General features: G+C 46.1%; 1 protein-coding gene across 3 annotated transcripts in view; it reads right to left on the bottom strand.

Annotated features, from left to right (window-relative positions):
• The window catches only part of LOC108590173 (uncharacterized), a 63275-nt gene extending 51477 nt beyond the window's left edge, over nucleotides 1–11798 (bottom strand). For all 3 annotated transcript variants that reach the window (XR_013531348.1, XM_054249768.2, XM_035285608.3), the window contains exon 1: nucleotides 11656–11798. The gene's annotated coding sequence lies outside the window, so the exon portion shown is untranslated. The remainder of the gene's footprint in view (nucleotides 1–11655) is intronic.
• Between the last annotated feature and the right edge of the window lie 7060 nt (nucleotides 11799–18858).

Here is an 18858-nt window from a genome sequence, read left to right as displayed (position 1 = left end):
CCAGTGGAGGAGCCACAATGGGTCGCCAGCGCAACTCTTGTGGCCGGCACAGCAGTTTTGCTGGCACCTCAGCGTGGCAGCTCTCAGAGCAGAGTAAACGAGGCTGGCCCCCCTTCTGACAGAGGTTTGGCGCTCCGGGAAGGCAGAGTCGCCTATTACGGACACAAGAAGGAAGCGAGACAGGAGAATCCTGGGCAGAAAAGCACCATCAGTCTTAATGCCACTGCTTTGGCCCTGGGAACTAACAACTTGGACGTCCACTCAAGAGACCTAATCTGACAGTTGGTAATTTCAAAGACGACAGGAGGATAAATTTACAATGATGGGAAGAAACCAGTGTAAAAAGGCTGAGAATACTCAAAGTCAGAATGCCTCTCCCTCTAAAGATGATCACAGTCCCACATCAACAATGGAACAAGGCTTGATGGAGAACGAGTGCATCCCAATATCAGAATCAGGCTTCAGGGTATGGATAATAAGAAACTTCTGTGAGTTAAAAGAACATGTTGTAGCCCAACGTAAAGAAACTAAGAACTTTGAAAAATGGTTTGACGAAATCCTAATGAGAATAGACAACTTAGAGAGGAGTATGAGTGAATTAATGGAACTGAAGAATACAATACAGGAACTCCGAGAAGTATGCACAGGTTTAAACACTCGAATAGTTAAAGCAGAAGAAGGGATATCAGAGGTCGAAGACCAAATTAATGAAATGAAACGAGAAAACAAGATTAGAGAAGAAAAAGTAAAAAGGAATGAGCAAAGTCTCCAAGAAATATGGGACTATGTGAAAAGACCCAATTTACGTTTGATATGTGTACCTGAATGCGACGGAGAGAATGAATCCAAGCTGGAAAATACCCTTCAGGATATTATTCAGGAAAATTTTCCTAAACTAGCAAAGCAGGTCAATATTCAACCCCAAGTAATACAGAGAACACCACAAAGATATTCCTCAAGAAGAGCAACCCCAAGGCACATAATCGTTAGATTCACCAGGGTTGAAACGAAGGAGAAAATACTAAGGGCAGCCAGAGAAAAAGGTCAGGTTGCCCACAAAGGCAAGTCTATCAGACTTACAGCAGATCTCTCAGCAGAAACTCTACAAGCCAGAAGAGAGTGGGGGCCAATATTCAACATCCTCAAAGAACAGAACCTTCAGCCCAGAATTTCATATCCAGCCAAACTAAGCTTCACAACTGAAGGAAAAATAAAATCTTTTATGAACAAGCAAGTACTCAGATATTTTATTACCACCAGGCCTGCTTTACAAGAGCTTCTGAAAGAAGCATTACACACAGAAAGAAACAACCAGTATTAGCCTTTCTAAAAATACACCAAAAAGTAAAGAGCACCAACATAAAGAAGAATTTACATCAACGAATGGATAAAACAGCCAGTTAACATCAAATGTCAGTAACCCTAAATTTAAATCGACTAAATCCCCCAATCAAAAGACACAGCCAAAACCCAACGGCATGGTACATCCAGACCCGTTTCACATGCAAGGATACACAAAGACTCAAAACAAAGGGACGGAGAAAGATTTACCAACCAAATGGAGAACAAAAATAAATAAATAAATAAATAAATAAAAAGCAGGAGTTGCAATTCTCGCATCTGATAAAATAGATTTCAAAGCAACAAAGATACAGTGGTAAAAGGATCAATGCAGCAACAAGAGCTAACGATCCTAACACCCAGATACACAGAAACTTAGACACAATGGGACAGAAAATTAATAAGGATATCAAGGACTCGAACTCAGATCTGGAACAAGTAAATTTAATAAATATTTATAGAGCTCTCCACTTCAAATACACAAAATATACATTCTTGTCAATACCACATCATACCTACTCATAGGTTTAAATGAAACATTGATTGGCCATTATTAATACCCAATTTTTTCAGAATAAAGCAATATTTCCGTTCCCCCTCCCTCTTTCTCTTCCTCTTTCTTCCTCTTCTTTACTCTTTTTTTTCTTTCCTTCTCTCAAAGAAAGAAGAAAAAAAAAAAAAAAGAAATCAACTTGTAAACCTCTAGATCCAGGTCGGCAATGTCTCTCTCATTGCTTGATTTACTTCCTTCCCTTCCCTCCTTCCCTCCCTCCCTCCGTCCCTTCCTTCCTTCCTCCCTTCCTTTCTTCCTCCCTCCCTTCCTCCTTTCCTCCCTTCCTGACTTCCCTTCCTAAAAAAAAAAAACAAAAACAAAAACAAAAAAAACAAAAAGCAACATATCCAGAGTGTGGACAACATAGCAAGATTACATCTCTACTAAAAAAAAATGATAGGTAGATAGACCAGAAAGACAGATGGAGCCAGCCAGATAGATAGATAGATAGAGCCAGAGAGACAGAGATAGATGACAGGTAGATAGATGACTGATAGATAAATAGATAGATAGATAGATAGATAGATAGATAGAGAGCCAGGCAGGATGGCTCATGCCCGTAATCCCAGCACTTTGGGAGGTCAAGGCTGGTGGATTGCTTGAGCACAGGAGTTCAAGACCAGCCTGAGAAACGTAACAGAACCATGTCTCTACAAAAATAAAAAGTAAAAATTACAAAATAAAGAGGCAGCGTGGTGGCAAGTGACCAGCTACAAGGGGAGCTGAGACGGGAAGGTCCTGAGCCCAAGGAGGTCCAGGCTGCAGTGAGCCATGATCACACACCTGCACTTCAGCCTGGGTGACAGAGTGAGAAGACCTCATGCAATATATATATTTATGTGTATATAGAGGTATATATTTGTATACACACGTATATAAAAGAAGAAAGACATTTAAAACGACAGCAACTTCACTGTGACGAAGGAGCATGAGAGAAAGAAAAAACAAAACAAAGAAAAACCAATACCTCAATGGACTGTGGAAACAAACCCAAAGCGAGGGTAGGAAAAAAAAACCTAAGACTGAAAAACAGATCCCCAGAGCTGCAGCTACTCTGGAGGCCAAAATGGGAGGATGACCTAGTTGAGCCCGGGAAGGTGAAGGGCGCCTGATCCGTCATCCTGTTGGGTGTCCCTGGAACCCTGCATCATGCCTGGTGGGTCCCGTGGGTGGCGCCTCTGCAGCTTCGGTGAGCCGGGGAACAGCCCGGGCAGCCCCACACTGGGCTCATCCCGAGAGCGCGGAGACAGCCTCTCCTCCACTGCCCTGCACAGCGGAGCTCTGACTCACAAGGGACGCGACAGAACTCCGGCACCATCGGGACAGTTCTGCTGAAGGCTGCGGGACTCCCGAGCTCTGCCCAGCTCACAGCGGGGACTGTCCCTCTCTAGGCAGCTGCCGCTGGAGCTCCGGAGAACAAGAGAACTCCAGGAAGGCGGGGGCTCCCGTGGGCCACACGCTGTGCCTTCAACCCAGGCGGTCTCTGGAGGGCTGTGCCGCTAGACGGTCGCTAGATGGCGACCAAGGACCACCCACGCAATGGTCAGCCTGGAGAGAATGGGGGAAAAAAAAAAAAACGTGTGTGTGTGTGTGCGCGCGCATGCATATACTGATCAAAGAAAAATCATAGTCAGGGAGGTGATTTTCTAGGCAACAAGGGAGAAAGCTACTTTAAGGTGGGGAAGGTAGAGAAGACAGCTGCCGCAGTCTGCACAGGCGGCCTGTGCTCTTTCCTCTGTGAGACCTGGGTTTCTGGTACATAACTATATTTCAATGTAACAAAATTACTACTGGGCGCAGTGGCTCACGCCTGTAATCCCCAGCTCTTAGGGAGACAGAGGCAGGAGGACAGCTTGAGCCCAGGAGTCTGAGACCTGCCTGGGCAATATAGCGAGACCCCGTTCTCCACAAAAAGGGAAAAAACAGAAAGACAAAAAATAAAATAAACAAAGGCCAGGCGCGGTGGTTCACGCCTGTAATCCCAGCACTTTGGGAGGCCGAGGTGGAAGGACCACTTGAGGTCAGGAGTTTGGGACCAGCCTGAATAACTTGGAGAAACCCCATCTCTTAAAAAAAAAAAAAATTAAATTAAATTTTAAAAGGGAAAAAAATAAAATAAACAAAATTAATTATAAACGTTATGATTTATTGAGATGGAGTCTTGCTCTGTCGCTCAGGCTGGAGTGCAGTGGCACGATCTCAGCTCACTGCAACCTCCGCCTCCCAGGTTCAAGCGATTCTGGTGCCTCAACCTTCTGAGTAGCTGGGATTACAGGCACGCACCACCTCTCCCGGCTCGGCTCATTTATCATTATTAGTAGAGCCGGGGTTTCACCACGTTGGTCAGGCTGGTCTCAAACTTCTGGCCTCAGGTGATCTGCCGGCTTCAGGCTTCCAAAGTGTTGGGATTACAGGCATGAGCCACCATGCCCAGCTGATTTTTTTCTTTCTTACGTGTATGGTCCTGTGATAGACCAGGGGACTTGTAACCTCAGAGTCCATGAGGCCAGAAGCTGACATCCTAAATGTCTACTTAGAATGAATTTAAACAAACCAAACTCTTTACCATGAAACTCTCAGAAAGAAAAGCAATTAGAAAAAAAAAGAAAAAAATCACGGGCAGACAGTGAATCACGCCTGTAATCCCAGTACTTCAGGAGACTAAAGCGGATTGCTTGAGCCTAGGGGTTCAAGACCAGCCTGGGCAAGATGGTAAAACTAAGTCTCAAGCAAAAATACAAAAATTAGCCAGTTTCATAACCTCATCTCAAAATACATAAATAAGTAGATTATAATTTTAAAAATTGGGTGAGGTATCCCACACCTGTAATCTCAGCACTTTTGGGAGGCTGAGGCAGGCAGGTCACAAGGTCAGGCATTCCAGACCAGCCTGGCCAACATGGTGAAACCGCATCTCTACTAAAAATACAAAAATTAGCCGAGTGTGGTACGGGCGCCTGTGGTATCAGCTACTTAGTTGGCTGAGGCAGGAAAATCAGTTAAACCCAGGAGGTAGTGACCGCAGTAAGCGGAGACCGCACCATTGCACTCCAGCCTAACAACAGAGTGAGACTCCATCTCAAAAAAAAAAAAAGAAAGAAAAAATTTAAAAATAAAATTTTAATTTTAAAATACTGTATATAGTTAATTTTGTTTCCTACCCTGAGAAGGGCATAAAATATCTGTCGCTTGCTTATTTGTTTAGGACAGGGTCTCACTCTGTCACCAGAGTAGAGTGCAGTGGTATCATCATGGCTTCATGCAGCCTCAACCTCCCCAGGCTTAGATGATTCTCCCACCTCAGCCTCCCAAGTAGCTGAAATCACAGGTGTGCGCCAGCACGCCTGGCTCATTTTTGTATTTTCAGTACAGACGGGTTTTCCACGTTTCCCTGCGTGGTCCCAAACTCCTGGGCTCAAGTGATTCTCCTGTGTTAGCCTCCCAAAGTGTAAGGATTACAGGCATGAGCCATCATGCCTGGTCTTCCTTAATACATCTGATCTCACTACATTCTGGCACTAAGGCCTCACATCAAAAAGTTAGAAAGATCTCAAGTTAACAACCTAACATCACAACTAAAAGGACTAAAGAACCAAGAGCAAACAAATCCCAAAGCCAGCAGAAAACAAGAAATAACCCAAATCAGAGCTGCACTGAACAAAATAGTGACATGAATACATATTCAAAAGACCAACAAATCCAGGAGCTGGTTTTTTGAAAAAAATAAAATAAAATAAAATAAATAAAAACACCACTAGCTGGACTAACAAAAAAGAAAAGGGAGAAGTTTCAAATTCTAACATCCAGGCCAGTTAGAAGGAATGCGCCACACACTGAGTTTCAAATTAAGAGTCCTTTTAATTAGCCTGTGATGGCTAATGCTCAAAGTTCTCTCCGCCCGAGGAAGGGGCTGGATTTCCCTTTATACCTTGATTTAGGTAGGGGAGGAAGAGCCTAGCTGAAGTGGAATTTTACAGAAGCAGAAGAGGCAAGTTAGCTAGTAACCAGGGGGGAGGAGGTTCCCAGGATTGTTGGTTGCTAAGGGTATTTCCAAACAATCACCAAGAGGGGGTTTAAAGAGAGTTACACATATAGAAGGTGTGCTTGCCAAGCAGGATGTAGTTACATTGGTTATATGGTAGGATAAGCACAGAGTCAGCGTGACATAAGCACAGTGTCAGTGTGGCCCAGTTATGCACCCAAAGGGACTGTGGTAGGGAGGGGAAGCCAGGTTGGAGCTTACAGCTAAGATGGAGTCAGTGATGCTAGCCCAGGGTAGGTTATTACAAAATAAACACAATAAGAAACAACAAGGGGGATATTACCACTGACCCCACAGAAATACAGACAACCATCAGAAAATATTATGAACAACTTGATGCACAGAAACTAGGAAATCTCAAAGAAATGGATAAATTCCTGGAAGCGTACACCCTGTCAAGACTGAAGCAGGAAGAAACTGAATCCCTGAACAGAACAATAATGAGTTCTGAAATTGAGGCAGTAATAAACAGCCTATGAATCAATAAAAGTCCAGGACCAGATGGATTTACAGCTGAATTCTCCCAAAGAAGAGCTGGTACTGTTCCTACTAAAACTATTCCAAATTGAAGAGAAGGGACTTCTCCCTAAACTCATTCTATGAGGTCAGGACCATCTTGACATAAAAACCTGAAAAAGTGACAACAAAAATGAAAGCTTCATGTCAATATCCTTGATAAACATTGATGCAAAAATCTTCCAAAAAAATATTAGCAAAGCAAATTCAGCAGCAAATCAAAAAACGTATCCACCGGGCCGTGCGCGGTGGCTCACGCCTGTAATCCCAGCACTTTGGGAGGCCGAGGCAGGTGGATCACGGGGTCAAGAAATCGAGACCATCCTGGTCAACATGGTGGAACCCCGTCTCTACTAAAAATACAAAAAATTAGCTGGGCATGGTGGCGCGTGCCTGTAATCCCAGCTACTCATGAGGCTGAGGCAGGAGAATTGCCTGAACCCAGGAGGCGGAAGTTGCAGTGAGCCAAGATGGCGCCATTGCACTCCAGCCTGGGTAACAAGAGCGAAACTCCGTCTCAAAAAAAAAAAAACAAAAAACTTATCCACCTTGCTCAGGTAGGCTTCATCTCAGGGATGCAAGTCTGGGTCAAAATACCCAAATAAATAAAAACAACTCATTACAGAAACAGAACTAGGGACAAAATCCACATGATCATTACAATAGATTCAGAAAAGACTTTCATCGGCCAGGCGCGGTGGCTCAAGCCTATAATCCCAGCACTTTGGGAGGCCAAGGCAGGTGGATCACGAGGTCAATAGGTCAAGACCATCCTGGTCAACAAGGTGAAACCCCGTCTCTACTAAAAATACAAAAATTAGCTGGGCCTGGTGGCGCGCGCCTGTAAGTCCCAGCTACTCGGGAGGCTGAGGCAGGAGAATTGCTTGAACCCAGGAGGCGGAGGTTGCAGAGAGCCGAGATCGCGCCATTGAACTCCAGCCTGGGTAACAAGAGTGAAACTCCATCTCAAAAACAAAAACACAGAAAACAAACAAACAAACCAGAAAAGACTTTCATTAAAATTCAACATCTATTCATGTTAAAAACTCTCAATAGGCCCGGCGCGGTGGCTCAAGCCTGTAATCCCAGCACTTTGGGAGGCCGAGACGGGTGGATCATGAGGTCAAGAGATCAAGACCATCCTGGCCAACATGGTGAAACCCCGTCTTTACTAAAAAAAATACAAAAATTAGCTGGGCATGGTGGCGCACGCCTGTAGTCCCAGCTACTCAGGAGGCTGAGGCAGGAGAATTGCTTGAACCCGGGAGGCGGAGGTTGCAGTGAACCGAGATAGTGCCAGTGCACTCCAGGTTGGCGCCTGGTGACAGAGCGAGACTCTGTCTCAAAAAAAAAAAAAAAAAAAAACTCTTAATAATCTAGGTATTGGGGGAAAAAAAAAACCTCAAAATAATAAGAGCCATCTATGACAAACCCACAGCCAACATGATACTGAATGGGATAAAGCTGGAAGCATTCTCCTTGAAAACCAGAATGATACAAGGGTGTCATCTCTAATCCCTCCTATTCAGCAAACTACTGGGAGTTGTGGTCTGGGTAGTCAGGAAAGAGAAGGAAATAAAGGGCATCCAAATACTAAGAAAGGAAATCAACCCATCTCTGTTAGTAGGTTACATAATCATATATCTAGAACGCCCCATAGTCTCAGTCCAAAAGCTCCTTAAACTGATAAAAAACTTAGGCAAAGTCTCAGAATGCAAAATCAATGTGCAAAAATTACTTGCATTCCTATACTCAAACAACAGTCAAGCTGAGAGCCAAATCATGAATGAACTCACATTCACAATTGCCTCAAAAAGAGTAAAATACCTAGCAATACAGCTAACTACGGAGGTGAAGGTTCTCAAGGAGAACTACAAAGCACTGCTCAAAGAAATCAGAAATGACACCAACAGATTAAAATACATTCCATGCTCATGAATAGAAAGAATCAGTATCATTAAAATGGCCATACTGCCCAAAGCAATTTATACATTCAACGCTATTCCCCATAAACAATCACTAACATTCTCACAGAATTTAAAAGAATCATTTTTAAATTTATATGAAGCCAAAAGAGCCTGAGACCAGGCATGGAGGCTGACACCTATAATCCTAGCACTTTGGAAGGGCGAGGCAGACAGATTACAAGGTCAAGAGTTCCAGACCAGCCTGGGCAACAGGATGAAACCTCGTCTCTACTGAAAATACAAAAATTAGCAGGGCATGGTAGTGGGCATCTGTTAGCCCAGCTACTCAGGAGGCTGAGGCAGGAGAATCGCTTGAACACAAAAGGTAGAGGTTGTCAATGAGCCAAGACCATGCCATTGCACTTCATCCTGGGCAATGGAAAGAAAAAAAGGAAACCAAAAGAGCCTAAATAGCCAAGGCAATCCTGAGCAAAAATAATAAAGCTGGCTGCGCATGGTGACTCACACCTGTAATCCCAGCACTTTGGGAGGTTGAGGCAAGTGGATCACCTGAGGTAGAGAGTTCAAGACCAGCCTAACCAATATGGAGAAACCCCATCGCTACTAAAAATATAAAATTAGCCAGGCATGGTGGCACATGCCTGTAATCCCAGCTATTCAGGAGGCCAAGGCAGGAGGATCACTTGGACCCAGGAAGTGGAGGTCACAGAGAGCCGAGATCGTGCCATTGCACTACAGCCTGGGTAACAACAGCAAAACTCCATCCTCCCTAAAAAAAAGAAAAACAAAGCTGGAAGCATCTTGCTACTCAGCTTCCAGCTATACTACAGAGCTACAGTAACCAGAACAGCATGGTACTGGTACAAGAACAGAAACAGATCAATGGAACAGAATAGAGGGCCCGAAATCAAGCCTCACACCTACAACCATATGACCTTTGACAAAGCTGACAAAAAAAAGCAATGTGGAAAGAATTTTCAATAAATTGTACTGGGAGAACCGGCTGACTAGAAATTGAACCTGGACCCCTTTCTTACACTAAATACAAAAATGAACTCAAGATGGATTAAAGACTTTAATGGAGGGCCGGGCATGGTGGCTCACACCTATAATCCCAGCATTTTCAGAGGCTGAGGAGACAGATCACCTGAGGTCAGGAGTTCAAGACCAGCCTAGCCAACATGGTGAAACCCTGTCTCTACTGAAAATACAAAAATTAGCTGGGTGCGGAGGCAGGAACCTGTAATCCCAGCTACTTGGGAGGCTAAGACAGAAGAATCACTTGAAACTAGGACCAGAGGTTGCGGTGAGTGGAGATCTTGCCATGCACGCCAGCCTGGGGAACAAGAGTGAAACTCCATCTCCAAAAACAAAACAAAACAAAAACCAAACCTTGAAAGACAACCTAGGCAATACTATTCAGGATATAGGCACAGGCAAAGACTTCATGACAAAGATGCCAAAGCAATTGCAACAAAAGCAAAAATTAACAAATGGGATCAAATTAAGTTAGAGCTTCTGGCTGGGCATTGTGAATCTGGGCTGGTGAGCCTTGCCAACATGGTGAAACCCCGTCTTTACTACTAATAAAAAATTAGCCGGGTGTTGCGGCATGGACATAATCCCACCTACTCAGGAGGCAGAGGCAGGAGAATCACTTGAACCTGGGCGGCCAAGGTTGCAGAAGATGAGATTGCACCACGGCACTCCAGGCTGGGAGACAGTGTCTGTCTCCAATGAATGAATGAATCAATCAATCAGTATATGAAGAGTATCTACTGGACAAATGAAAGATTACATTTTATAAACAAAACTATCTTTGAAAAATACTCAATGATTCCTCTTTAAAATGTACAAATAGGTCTTTCTAAAAACTTTTAAGTTCAAGGGTAAAAGTGCAGGTTGGTGACACAGGTAAACTTGTGTCATGGGGGTTTGCTGTATAGATTATATACAACAATATATCCAAGCTGGAAGTGCAGTGGCGCAATTGCGGCTCACTGCAACCTCCGCCTACTGAAATGCTCCTGACTCAGCCTCCCAAGTAGTTGGGATTACAGGCACCCACCAACAGTCCTGGCTATTTTTTTTTAGTACAGACAGGGTTTCACTGGTCTCCAACTCCTGACCTTAGGTGATCCACCCACCTTCACCACCCAAAGTGCTGGGATTACAGGAATGAGCCACCACGCCTGGCCAAGAAAGATTTTAATGCATAAAATGCTGAATACAACATAGATAGACTATAAAAAATAATTCTTTGGATATCTACAGTTGTTAGCTGCGTGTACTCATGCAAAGCAGGCATTCTGAATCATTGGCATTCAATGAATGGCAGCAAAATTTCGCAGAGAAATGCATTACAATCAATAATAGGCTCTAATGAGAAAATGCAATGAATAAATATTAAAAGGATGGTACAGAAATTTCTTTCTGGCGGGGCGCGGTGGCTCACGCCTGTAATCTCAACACTTTGGGAGGCCGAGAAGGGTGGATCACAAGGTCAAGAGATTGAGACCATCCAGGTCAACATGGTGAAACCCCGTCTCTACTAAAAATACAAAAAATTAGCTGGGCATGGTGGCGCGTGCCTGTAATCCCAGCTACTCGGGAGGCTGAGGCAGGAAAATTGCCTGAGCCCAGGAGGCGGAGGTTGCGGTGAGCCGAGATTGCGCCATTGCACTCCAGCCTGGGTAACAAGAGCGAAACTCCGTCTCAAAAAAAAAAAAAAAAAAAAATTAGCCGGGCGCGGTGGCGGGTGCCTGTAATCCCAGATACTCTGGAGGCTGAGGCACGAGAATCGCTTGAGCCCGGCAGTCGGAGGTGGCAGTGAGCCAGGATCGCGCCACTGCACTCCAACCTGGGCGACAAGAGCGAGACTCCGTCACACACACACACACACACACACACACACACACACACAAACAATAATGATCATGAAAGACTTAAGACCCCACGAACCGCAGCCCCTCCCACTCACACACAGAGTGGGAATTCTGCCCTGATGACCCGCCTGTCATCCATGAACAATCTGGGAAATACTCGGGGAAGCGGGTGCGGAGCTGCCCAGAGAGCTCCAGACAGGGCGCCGCGCAGGGACAGGCGGGACGCGGGGCTGCGGGCCCAGCCGCCATCTTGCGGCCAGAGGGGCCTGGGGCGGAGCTGCGCCAGCGGGGACTCAGGTCGGCCACTGGAAAGCGGACTGTGTGGAGGCGGGTCCAGACGGTTTCACAGCCGGCTCTCCCCTGTCGGGTTGTCCAACCCTGCACACCCACCGTTTTCCAGCTTCCAGGATGTCCTGGCATCTTAGCTGTGCCTCTCCCAGGACCTGCAGATCACAGGGCAACAGAGGCTGTGACAGTCACTGGAGGCTCCAGAGGTGGAGGACGCAGAACGGTGGAGATGGATCCCAAGCTCTGGCGGGAGCGAGAGACGAAGGCCCAGCCAAATGCGGGAAGCCACGCCCTCCTCTCCAATTGGGCGACTAATGGGGCGGTACCCGCGCCTGCGCCACGATTGGATAAACCTTCAAGACCCACCTCCTGGCCGCACCTTCCCCAGCATTAGCGCATTTTACGGACAGGAAAAACAGGCTCAAACAGGCAGTCCTGTTCCCAGAGAATTACAGCTAATCAAGAAGCGAGCTGAGGCTTGAAATGCACTTGCTCTTTCCCTTACTTGGGTCGGCTTGTATAATACATCTTAGTAGCTATTTAAAGGCAAAAAAAAAATTGGACACCTTTTTAACAACTTTTTAATCATTTTGATAATGCAGGAAGGAACTTCATCCCATCCCTGAGCCCCTCTCTCACCATGTTGTACCCTAATGCTGACCATATCATCAGATGGCCATTAGGAATGGCAGGAACAGCCGGGCGCGGTGGCTCACGCCTGTAATCCCAGCACTTTGGGAGGCCGAGGCTGGTGGATCACGAGGTCTAGAGATCGAGACTATCCTGTTCAACATGGTGAAACCCCGTCTCCACTAAAAATATTAGCCGGGCATGTTGGGGCGCGCCTGTAATCCCAGCTACTCGGGAGGCTGAGGTAGGAGAATCGCTTGAACCCAGGAGGCGGAGGTTGCGGTGAGCCGAGATCGCGCCATTGCACTCCAGCCTGGGTAACAAGAGCGAAACTCCGTCCCCCCACCCGCAAAAAAAGGAATGGCAGGGACAGCAGGGGCTGGGAATGGATAAGCATGAATTATGATTATGTTGGCCAAATGTATTCATCTTAGAAAGGCTCCTCAAACATTCTGTGTGAAGCAGCGATTCTCAGGGTAATTGTGCCTGTGGTGGTGCCTTTGCTGGGCCTGAGGGCAGGCAGGCCAGACCTGAGCACATGAATGCTGGGAGACTACCACTGCTGACTCCCTTTTCATCACCCAGAGCTACAACCAGGCCAGGTCAATCACAATTAAAACCACATCCTGCCACAAAAGTCAAGGGTACCCGAACTGCCAGCCCTACCACAGATCTCGGACGTCCCATTCCATAACCCAAGAAAGCCCTCCATCTTTTTGACCTAAATCCTGAACTTTGAACCAGGTCGGGACTGCGGGTAGTAGCAGCAAAACAGCAGCGATAATATGAAACATACAAATGACCTGAGAAACCTGAGAAATCCCATCTACACATCATTCACTCAGAGCTGACCTGGAATTGTGTACAAGTTAAGAAGGACAGATCTATACACTCATGTGCATGGACACATTCCACACTTGCTGGAGAGAATGTGGGTCCTGAGAGGCACCTGTTTCCCAGCTGCAAGCTGATGTTTGCATACGCCGTTCATGTGTCTTCGTGTAGGCCTCTGCATTGCATATTTATTAAGCCAGTGCAAACGCATTTTCTAGGGGGCATCATTCAATGCAGCACCAGCCCCCACTTGTCCTGGGGGGCTGTCAAAAGGGATCTGGTCAGCTCATAATCTCCTATGACAAATATGCTGTCTCCTTTCTAGCACTCACATCCAGCCGCACTGTTAGGTGCCTCACTCCCATAAAGAGACCACCAGGCAGGCTTTGTGTGGACAATGAGGCCATTTTCTTTCATGCTTGGGTGCAAGCAGGCCAAGTCCAAAAAAGGAGTTAGGCAAGGGGAGTAAGAAAAGGGGCTGGTTAGCCAGGCACAGTGGCTCACACCTGTAATCCTAGCACTTTGGTAGGCTGAGGTGGGTGGATCACCTGTGGTCAGGAGTTCAAGACCAGCCTGGCCATCATGGTGAAACCCAGTCTTTATTTAAAAAAAAAAAAAAAAAGAAAGGGGGCTGGTTATATAGGTTGGGGAAAATTGTTAGTTAAAAGTGGGTAATCTATTTTAGGGAAAGGAAGGGCATCAAGGGATGCATGGCCACAAGGGTGGGGGTCATCTATAACAAACAGGCATGATCATAAGGATGGGGGTTATTGGTTATAAGCAGAGGGAGGGTGAGATAAATTACATGGTGACAGGAGTGGGGGTCTTGAGAAACCTAATGTCTAGGGGTGAAATTTTCACATGACTGAACAGGAACAATGGTTGAAGGTTGTAGGGGAGAGCAATCAGTTGAGGCAGGAACTAGTTGTTTCACTTCACAAAATACAAAACTTGGCTTGGTGAAGTGGCTCATGCCTGTAATCCCAGTTTACCACAACTTTCAACTCCTGGGTTCAAGGAATACTCCTGCCTCAGCCTCCCAAGTAACTGGGATTACAGGCATGCACCACCATGCCCGGCTAATTTTGTATTTTTAGTAGAGACGGGGTTTCTCCATGTTGGTCAGACTGGTCTGGAGCTCCCAGGCAGGTGATCCACCTGCCTCCCATAGTGCTGGGATTACAGGCATGAGCCACAGTCCCAATAGCTTGTGGTTTTGGAGCCACCAGAACGTGCTGAAGAAAAGGCTTCTGTAAGGCGTGTGAAGAGGCAAAGCAAATTAAATAATCCACTGGGTACAGTTAGGTAGTCAATTCATTTGCTGTGTCGGGAGAACATGTTTTGGTTATATATCAGATTAATTGGAGATTTATTGTTGATTGAGCCTGGATTTTGTTTTTTTCTTAAGGTAGTAAGTTAAAAAAATGCATTTGAGCTTGATTTTGTTGTTGTTGTTACATAGGAACCTAGACCACTAGAGCCACTCCAGTCAAGTTACCTGCTATTTAATTATTTTAACTTTGATCAAAGACACTGGTGTCCCCCTGCATTTTCCAAATGTGGGCAAAGAGGGTCAAAATCCACTCTCTGTTCTGTTCAGCCTTGCCAGGACTTGCCAGGTTTGCAGTAAAATCTTAAATTCCCAGTTTCTTTCCAACATTCCCCAAAGCCAAGTTCTCCCCTTCAATTCACAACATGACCAACTAATTTTGTCCTTTATTGTACATTTCAGAAGCAGTATTTTAACACTTTTTCACAGAGCAGTTGACACTTTTTTTAAATATTTGATTCCTGGGCCAGGTCCGTCCTGCTTCCCAGTGTCTCCGGCCTCCCGGGGCTGGTGCTGGGCGCTGAACTGGCAGAGCTGGCGGAACCGCTTCCCGCCTCCAGAGGACAGCGGCCGAGGCCTAGTCCCTTCACGGGCAGCTCGGTGCCATCGGCCTCACAGCTCTTCCTATCGCCGGAGTGGCTGACCGACCAGCGGGCAGCCGGGCCAGCCTCCACCATTCCAGTGTCTCTGCGCCCGCGGGGGCCGCCCGAGCCGGCCACCATGCCGCTGGGCCTGAAGCCCACCTGCAGCGTCTGCAAGACCACGTCTCCTCCACGTGGAAGAAGGGCGCTCAGGGGAAGATCCTCTGCCATCACTGCACGGGCCCGGGCGGCGTGGGCGGCGGGGCTGCCGGCTCGGGGGCGGCGGGAGGGACTGGAGGCCGCAGCAGCGGCGACCACGGCGGCGGCAGATTCCGCGCGGTGACCTTTGCCAGCACCTCCGCCGCCCCTCCGCAGAGTAATGGGAGCGGGGGCGGCAAGCAGAGTAAGCAGGAAATTCACAGGAGGTCTGCTCGGCTCAGAAACACTAAATACAAATCTGCTCCGGCCGCTGAAAAGAAAGTTTCCACCAAAGGAAAAGGGAGAAGACATATATTTAAATTGAAAAATTCAGCCGGGCGCGGTGGCTCAAGCCTGTAATCCCAACACTTTGGGAGGCCGAGGTGGGTGGATCACGAGGTCGAGAGATCGAGACCATCCTGGTCAACATGGTGAAACCCCGTCTCTACTAAAAATACAAAAAAATTAGTTGGGCATGGTGGCGCGTGCCTGTAATCCCAACTACTACTCATGAGGCTGAGGCAGGAGAATTGCCTGAACCCAGGAGGCGGAGGTTGCTGTGAGCCGAGATCGTGCCATTGCACTCCAGCCTGGGTAACGAGAGCGAAACTCCGTCTCAAAAAAAAAAAAAAAAAGTTAAAAAATAAACAAAATTTCTGGTAATTATGGGATTATGTAAAATGACCGAAACTATGACTGATCAGGGTATCTTAAAGAGATTAAGATAATGGAACAAAGTTGGAAAATGTATTTCAGAGTATCATTCAGAAGAAGTTTTCCAACTTAACAATACAGACCAACATACAAATTCAGAAAATCCAAAAACCTCAGTAAGATATTTCATGAGAAAATCAAACCCAATACACATAATCATCAGGTTCTTCAAGGTTGAAAAGCAGGAAAAAATAACATCAACAGCCAGAGAGAAAGACCAGGTTACCTACAAAGGGAAACCCATCAGAATCACAGTGGATCTCTAAGCAGAAGCCCTACAAGCCATAAAGAGATTGGGGACCAATATTCAACATTCTTTTTTTTTTTTTTTTGAGATGGAGTTTTGCTCTCGTTACCCAGGCTGGGTGCAATGGCATGATCTCGGCTCACCGCAACCTCCACCTCCTGGGTTCAGGCAATTCTCCTGCCTCAGCCTCCTGAGTAGCTGGGATTACAGGCACGTGCCACCATGCCCAGCTAATTTTTTGTATTTTTACTAGAGACGGGGTTTCACCATGTTGACCAGGATGGTCTTGATCTCTTGACCTCGTGATCCACCCGCCTCGGCCTCCCAAAGTGGTAGGATTACAGGCCTGAGCCACCGTGCCCCGCCTCAACATTCTTAAAGAAAATGATTTCAACTAAGAATTCCATATTCAGCAAAATTATGCTTTATAAGTGAAGGAGAAATAAAATCCTTGTCAAACAAGCAAATGCTGAAGAAACCTGACATGACCATGAGGCCTGCCTTGAAATAGGTTTTATTTATTTATTTTTTAATTTTATTTTTGAGACGGAGTTTCGCCGTTGTTACCCAGCCTGGAGTGCAATGGCACAATCGCGGCTCACCGCAACCTCCGCCTCCTGGGTTCAAGCAATTCTCCTGCCTTAGCCTCCCGAGTAGCTGGGACTACAGGCATGTGCCACCATGCCCAGCTAATTTTTGTATTTTTAGTAGAGACGGGGTTTCACCTTTTTGACCAGGATGGTCTTGATCTCTTGACCTCATGATCCACCCACATCGGCCTCCCAAAGTGCTGGGATTATAGGCGTGAGCCACTGCGCCCAGCCTGAAAGAGGTTTTATTTTATTTTATTTATTTATTTATTTTTTTTCTTGAGATGGAGTTTTGCTCTAGTTACCCAGGCTGGAGTGCAATGGCGTGATCTCGGCTCACCACAACCTCCACCTCCTGGGTTCAGGCAATTCTGCTGCCTCAGCCTCCTGAGTAGCTGGGATTACAGGCACGCGCCACCATGTCCAGCTAATTTTTTGTATTTTTAGTAGAGACAGGGTTTCACCATGTTGACCAGGATGGTCTCGATCTCTTGACCTCGTGATCCACCCACCTCGGCCTCCCAAAGGGCTGGGATTATAGGCGTGAGCCACCGCACCCGGCCGAAAGAGGTTTTAAAAGAAGTAAATATGGAAAAGAAAATTACCAGCCACTGCAGAAACACACTCAAGTACAAAGACTAATGACACTGTGAAACAACATCAAGGCTGCGAAACAACCAGCTAGCACCATGAAGACAGGATCACATTCACACGAAACAATATTAACCTTAAATGTAAATGGGCTAAATGCTCCAATTAAAAGACCCAGAATGGAAGTTGAATAAGAGTCAAGACTCATTGCTGTGCTGTATTTAAGAGACCCATCTCATGGACTAGGTGCAGTGGCTCACACCTGTCATCCCAGCACTTCGGGAGGCCAAGGCAGGCAGATCACCTGAGGTTGGGAGTTAAAGACTCTCTAACAAAAATACAAAATTAGCCAGGTGTGGGGTACATATCTGTAATCCTAGTTACTTGGAGGCTGAGGCAGGAGAATGACTTGAACCCAGGAGGTGGAGGTTGTGATGATTCAAGATCACACCATTGCACACCAGCACTCCAGCCAAAACAAAAGTGAAACTTTGTCTCAAAAAAATAAAAATAAAAAAAAGGCCGATCTCACATGCAAAGACACAAATAGGCTCAAAATTGAAAAAAAAGAAAAATTTACCAAGCAAATAAAAGCAGAAGAAAAGGCAGGGGTTGCAACCATACTTTCTGACAAAACAGACTTTGAACTAACAAAGATCAAAAAAGACAGCAAGAGCATTACATAACGTTAAAAGAATCAATTCAAGGAGCACCCAGATTTAAAAGAAAACACATTTTAGCGTGTCTAGGCGCGGTGGCTCACACCTGTAATCCCAGCACTTTGGGAGGCCAAGGCGGGTGGATCATGAGGTCAAGAGATGGAGACCATCCTGGTCAACATGGTGAAACCCCGTCTCTACTAAAAATACAAAAAATTAGCTGGACATGGTGGCACGTGCCTGTAATCCCAGCTACTCAGGAGGCTGAGGCAGGAGAATTGACTGAACCCAGGAGGTGGAGGCTGCAGTGAGCTGAGATCGCGCCATTGCACTCCAGCCTGGGTAACATGAGCGAAACTCCGTCTCAACAAAAAATAAAAATAAAAAACATTCTTAGAGACCTACAAAAAGACTTAGACTGCCACAAAATAATAGTGGAAGACTTTAACACCTCACTGCCAATATTAGACAGATAACTGTGAAAAAAAGTAACAAGGATATTTAGGACTTGAACTCAGCTCTGGGTCAAGCGGACCTGACAGATATCTACAGAACTCTCCCGCCAAAAACAACACAGGCATTCTTCTAAGTTCCACATGGCAGTTAGCCTGAAAGTGGTCGCATAATTGAAGTAAAACACTCCTCAGCAAATGCAAAAGAACTAAAATTATAACAATCTCTCTCAGCACAGAGAAATCAAATTAGAATTTATGGCCTGGTGTGATGCCTCACCACTGTAATCCCAGCACTTTGGGAGCCAAGGCAAGTGAATCACAAGGTTAGGAGTTTGAGGCCAGCCTGGCCAACATGGTGAAATCCAGTCTGTACTGAAAATACAAGAATTAGCTGGGTGTGTGGCGGGCAGCTCTAATCCCAGCTACTCGGGAGGCTGAGGTGGAAGAATTGCTTGAAACTGGAAGACAGAGGTTGT

Source organism: Callithrix jacchus, chromosome 22, assembly GCF_049354715.1.
Source record: "Callithrix jacchus isolate 240 chromosome 22, calJac240_pri, whole genome shotgun sequence".
Lineage (NCBI taxonomy): Eukaryota > Metazoa > Chordata > Mammalia > Primates > Cebidae > Callithrix > Callithrix jacchus.
The sequence above is the reverse complement of the archived record's forward strand: the minus strand, read 5'-3'. Positions and strand labels throughout refer to the sequence as shown.